The sequence below is a fragment of the Triticum dicoccoides genome, chromosome 1A (assembly GCF_002162155.2).
Source record: "Triticum dicoccoides isolate Atlit2015 ecotype Zavitan chromosome 1A, WEW_v2.0, whole genome shotgun sequence".
Taxonomy (NCBI): Eukaryota; Viridiplantae; Streptophyta; class Magnoliopsida; order Poales; family Poaceae; genus Triticum; species Triticum dicoccoides.
The window spans coordinates 92,096,819-92,103,155 of NC_041380.1; positions in this window are offsets into that span (position 1 = coordinate 92,096,819).

Sequence of the window (6,337 nt, forward strand, 5' to 3'; positions counted from 1 at the left end):
GCCACTTTGGAAGGGTGTTGGGCTGCAACACACACGAGGCCTTCTCGGTCCCTCGATTAACCGTTGGAGCATCAAATGAAGTCCAAATGGTACGAAACTTGACAGGCGGTCTACCGGTAGTAAACCAAGGCCGCTTGGGAAGTCTCGGTCCAATCCGGAAATGTTTAATCCCCACACATGAAAGAAAGGTAGAAATGATCACCGGAGGAGAACGAAGCGCCGGAATGCAAAACGGACAACGGGGAAAATGCTCGGATGCATGAGATGAACACGTACGCAAATGCAATGCACATGATGACATGATATGAGATGCATGACAACGATAACAACACACGGAGACAAAGACCCGAACCCGAGAAAATAAAATAACTTAAGGCCGGAAACGTCAAGAGTTGGAGTACAAATTGGGTAAGTTACATCCAGGGTGTTACAACACTCCACCACTACGAAAGGATCTCGTCCCGAGATCTAGGACTGAAAGAATGTCGGGTACTCAGAACGGAGGTGATCCTCGCGTTCCAGGTAGCTTCACGGTCGGAATGGTGTGACCACTTGACTTTGAGGAATTTGATTGACTTGTTGCGAGTCTTGCGTTCAGTCTCTTCAAGAATAGCCACGGGGTGCTCACAATAGGAGAGATCTTCTTGGAGCTCAATGTCCTCGAAGTTGACGGTGCGGTCAGGAGCCTTGAAGCACTTTAGGAGCTGAGAGACATGGAACACATCCTGAACATTTGCAAAGTTTGAAGGATGCTCGAGTTGATAGGCGAGATCACCTCTCTTGCTGACAATCTTGAAAGGTCCCACGTATCTGGGGGCAAGCTTCCCTTTGATACCGAAGCGACGAGTACCTTTCATTGGAGAGACGTGGAGGTAAACATGATCTCCGATCTCAAAAGCCAAATCACGGTGCTTACTATCATAGTAGCTCTTCTGGCGTGATTGGGCTGCTTTGAGGTTATCTCGAATGACTTTGCACATTTCATCTGCCTCTGTGATTAAGTCATTTCCCAAAAGCTGACGTTCACCGGTTTCAGACCAGTTGAGAGGGGTACGGCACTTCCTGCCATATAGAATTTCAAATGGGGCCTTGCCCGAACTTGCTTGAAAACTGTTATTGTAGGAGAATTCAGCATATGGAAGACAATCCTCCCACTTCATGCCGAAGGAGATCACACAAGCCCTGAGCATATCTTCAAGAATCTGGTTGACACACTCGACTTGACCGCTAGTTTGAGGATGGAAAGTTGTGCTAAAGCGGATGTTGGTGCCCATGGCCTTCTGAAAAGAATCCCAAAACTTGGAGGTAAAGATGATGCCACGGTCTGAAGAGATCACTTGTGGAATACCATGCAGAGAGACAATTCGAGAGGTATAGAGTTCCGCCAATTGAGCTGCAGTGATTGACTCTTTGATAGGCAGAAAGTGAGCCACTTTGGTGAGTTTGTCGATGACAACGAATATAGCATCATTGCCACGCTTGGACTTTGGAAACCCAGTCACGAAGTCCATCTCAATGTGGTCAAACTTCCATTCTGGAATGGCAAGAGGTTGGAGGAGACCAGCTGGCCTTTGGTGTTCTGCCTTCACTCTTCTGCAGACATCACACTCATTCACGAATTGAGCAATCTCTCGCTTCATTCGAGTCCACCATTAAGCCTGCTTGAGGTCCTGATACATCTTCGTACTCCCAGGGTGGATGGAGAGGAGAGAATTGTGAGCCTCGTTCATGATCACTTTATGAAGTTCACCTTTGGGTACAACAATACGATCCTCGAAGAAGAGAGTATCCTTGTCATCAAGGCGGTAGCACTTGTACTTGGGTTGACTCTTGGCAATCCCAATCTTCACCTTTTTCACCATATCATCAAGAAGCTGAGCTTGGCGAATCTGATCTTCCAAGGTAGGAGAGACTTGAAGGTTGGCGAGGAAACCTTGAGGAACAACTTGCAGATTAAGTTTGCGGAAAGCTTCACAAAGCTCGGGTTGATAAGGCTTGAGAATCAGACTGTTGCAATAAGCCTTCCTGCTCAATGCGTCAGCAATCACATTGGCCTTGCCTGGAGTATACTCGATAATCGGATTATACTCTTGAATCATTTCGACCCATCGAGTTTGCCTGAGGTTGAGATTAGGCTGAGTGAAGATGTACTTGAGACTTTTGTGATCAGTGAAAATGTCCACTTTTCTTCCCAATAAGAGATGTCTCCAAGTCAAAAGAGCATGCACAACTGCCGCCAACTCGAGATCATGAGTGGGGTAGTTCTTCTCATTGGGCTTCAATTGGCGAGAGGTATAAGCAACAACTTTCTTCTCTTGCATCAACACTGCGCCAAGACCTTGGAGAGAGGCATCACAAAAGACCTCGTACGGCTTGGATTCATCAGGTGGAGTCAGAACTAGAGCAGTGATCAATTTCTCTTTCAAAGTGTTGAAAGCAATGTCACACTCCGGAGACCAAACGTACTTTACGTGCTTCTGGAGAAGATTTGAGAGAGGCTTCGCGATCTTAGAAAAGTTTTCAACGAATCTTTGACAGTAGCTTGCGAGACCGAGGAAGCTACGGAGTTGCTTCACGTTCTGAGGAGGTTCCCAATTCACAATTGCAGACACCTTCTCAGGATTCACGGCAATGCCCTTGGCAGAGATGATATGACCAAGATAAAGAACCTCATCGAGCCAAAATTCGCACTTGGAGAACTTGGCGTAGAACTTGTGTTCCCTCAACTTATCGAGCACCAAACGCAAGTGCTTGGCATGATCTTCCTTGTTCTTCGAGAAAACCAGAATGTCGTCGAGATAGACCAAAACGAAGTCATTAGTGTAGGCGTTGAAGATGAAGTTCATCATGCGAGAGAACGTCGGAGGAGCGTTGACGAGGCCAAAAGACATGACAGTGTATTCATATGAACCATAGCTTGTCCTGAAAGCCGTCTTGGGAATGTCTTGCTCACGGATTCGAATCTAATGATAACCCATATGAAGATCAAGCTTGGAGAATACTTGGGCACCTTTGAGTTGTTCGAACATCTCATTGATGTTGGGAAGTCGGTATTTGTTCTTGATGGTCTTCTTGTTCATTGGACGGTAATCAACACAAAGTCGGTCCGTTCCATCCTTCTTCTTCACAAAAAGAACACCACAACCCCACGGAGAAGAACTAGGCTGGATGAGACCCATTCTCTCTTGAATATCGAGTTGCTTCTTTAGCTCTTTCAACTCTTCAGGTCCAAGCTTGTAAGGACGCTTGCACACAGGTTCCGTGCCGGGCTCAAGATCAATAACGAATTCAACTGGCCGATGCGGAGGCATTCCTGGAAGCTCTTCTGGAAAGACATCTTGATATTCGCAAACGAATGGAATTTGCGAGATAGCATCCAGTTCACCCTTCTCATTGAGAGAAAACAGACGGATGGTATCATCCCGAGCGGCAAAGACAATTACATCCTCAGACGAATGAGTCAATTGAATCTGCCTGGCTGCACAATCAAGATGTGCCTTGTGCTTAGAAAGCCAATCCATTCTGAGAATAAGATCAATATCCGAATTACCAAGAACCACCGGAGAAGAGAGAAACTTGTAATCGCCCAACGTGATAGAGACATCCAGGATGCAATTGTTAGAAGTCATTTGCTTGCCCGGAGACACAATCTTCAACGGAACAGGAATCCTTTCGGTCACAAAATCATGCTTGGCAACAAATGGTGTTGAAATAAAAGAAAGTGATGCACCAGTGTCAAAATGAACTTTTGCAGGAACATCGTTAACAGGAAGGTTACCCATAATCACATCTGGCGAGTCCTCTGCCTGAGCTGCATTCAGCAAATTGACCTTGGCGTGCTTGGGGTTATGCTTGACCATAGCTGTACTTGCCGATCTCACAGGAGGAGGAGGAAGACGCCTCTGGTTGACACACTTGTTGGCATAGTGACCCTTCTGTTGGCACTTGTTGCACGTGACCTCTGAAAGCGGACGGTGATACGGAGCACTCGATCTTGGAGCTTGAGATGGAGTCTTCTTCTGAAAGCCAGGGTTGGGTGGGTGGGAAGATCCACTGCCACCTTTTCTCTTCTGCTAATACGACTGACGGAACGGAGGAGGAGGAAGCCAATACTTCTGCTGCTTGGACACTTGAGTAGAGGAAGAAGGAGTAGTGTCTCTGACTCGCTTCTTGGAAGCATCACACCTCAATTAAGCAGCCTCTTGCTTTAGTGCCATGTTGTAGAACTCATCGTACCTCAAGGGCTCAAAGAGAACAAGAGCTAGCTGAATTTCTTCTCTGAGACCACCCCTGAACTGGTATATCATGCCCTTCTCATCAGGAACGTCCTGCTTGGCAAAGCGGGCGAGCTTCTGAAACAACTTGTTGTAGTCATAGATAGACAAAGAGCCTTGCTTCAGGTTGCGGAATTCCTCATGCTTGCTTTCAACAATGCTCTGAGGGATATGGTGAGCTCTGAAATCTTGACGGAATTCATCCCAAGTGATCACACGTCCACCTCTGGAATCCTTGTACTGCTGGAACCATTCTGCAGCTTGATCTTTGAGTTGGAAGGAAGCGAACTTGACGAAGTCCTCAGGCCTGATGTTACTGCACTCGAAATGCTTGCACAGATCCATGAGCCAATCGTCAACATCAGTTGCCTCAACACAATTGCTGAAAGTTTTTGGCCCGTTAGCAAGGAACTGGTTGAGTGTAGCAAAGTGATTCTGATTGTTGCCTTGGTTCCCTTGGTTGCCTTGATTACGCTCTTGAAGAATTTGCATGATCAACTATGTGTTTGCATTGGTTGCGGCCATCACAGCTTGCCATGCCTCCGGAGGAGGTGGAGGTGGTGGCAGATCTTGATTCTGATTCTGATTGGTGCTCTTAGCGGGAGCCATCCTGAAGAGGTTGACCACCGTTAGCACATAGACAGATAAAATGAAGCTGAATCCAACGGAATGAAAATTGCAACATATAGTCTTCACATCCGAACAAAATGAACAAATGCATTCCTCTTGAAATGGTCACATATCCATATATTGAGAAGCCACGTAGAATTTAGGTAGAGAAGTAAATCAACAAGGTACGGATCAAGAACGAATACTCGGTAAGAAATCCCAATCTCAAACCAAATATCCGTGGAAGAAGAACTAGAGCTACGAGAATTCCCACCTATGAAACTCCCGAACCTTTCCGGTTATGCAATCAGGTGTTGGGGATACAGGGGAAGCATAATATCTCACCCAAATCTAGCAAATCCTACATCCAGCTGTATCCATCCTTCAACACATAACCGAGAAAAACTTCAGAAACCATCTACCTCAACCTTCGAAAAGCATCCGTTATACAAGTTATGGCGATACTCCCGAACTCCCGTCCCAGTACTGGGTGGCGTCGAGGTTATCTCACCAACGAACTGCATAAAAGAGATTTTCGATGTCGGCGTACTAAACTCAGGTATTCCAGAACTGCAACGATAAAATTATGACGATAACACCTCAGAGCTCAACTCCCCGGGACACTTCCACAAAACCCCTGACAGGAGGCACCAAGACAATGTTCTCGTCATAAAACTATCGGAACGATTCCAAGATACCCGCGTGATCCTAAATTTTTTTAGTGAAATTTGAGAAGAGAAGAGTCAAAACTCTACGTCAGGATGCCTTACCAGAGCGATGGGGAGACTGGGAAGTAAAAAGAATTCCTAAAACCTCCGATATATAATTCCTAAATGACTCAAAAACATTTTTCTAGACACAACTCGGCCGCTAAAAATGATCAAGCAATGGGGCTCCTAAGGTCGGGGAAGGATCTGATTACCAACTTGTAACACCCTCGATGCGACTATATCTCCCACGTGTCGAGGCACGACTTAGAGGCATAATCGCATTGAAGGCATATGTCGCAAGTTAGGCAATATTCACAACATCCCATGTAATATAAATAATAAAGGGGAGATAACATAGTTGGCTTACACTCGCCACGTCAATCAAGTACATAAATAACATTACATCATCCAAACACACATGGCCCGACTACGGTGCCAAAATAAAAGATAACCCAACATGCGACACGGTCCCGATCACCCCCAACAGGGCACCACTACTGATCATCAGGAAAGGAAACATAGTATCGTTGAGAGTCCTCATCGAACTCCCACTTGAGCTCAAGCGCGTCACCTGGAGCGGAATCATCAGGCCCTGCATCTGGTGTAATAGTAATCTATGAGCCACAGGGACTCAGCAATCTCGCACCCTCACGATCAAGGCTATTTAAGCTTAATAGGAAAGTCAAGGTTAAAATGTGGAGCTGCAGCAAGCGACTAGCAAATATGGTGGCTATCCTGTTCGCA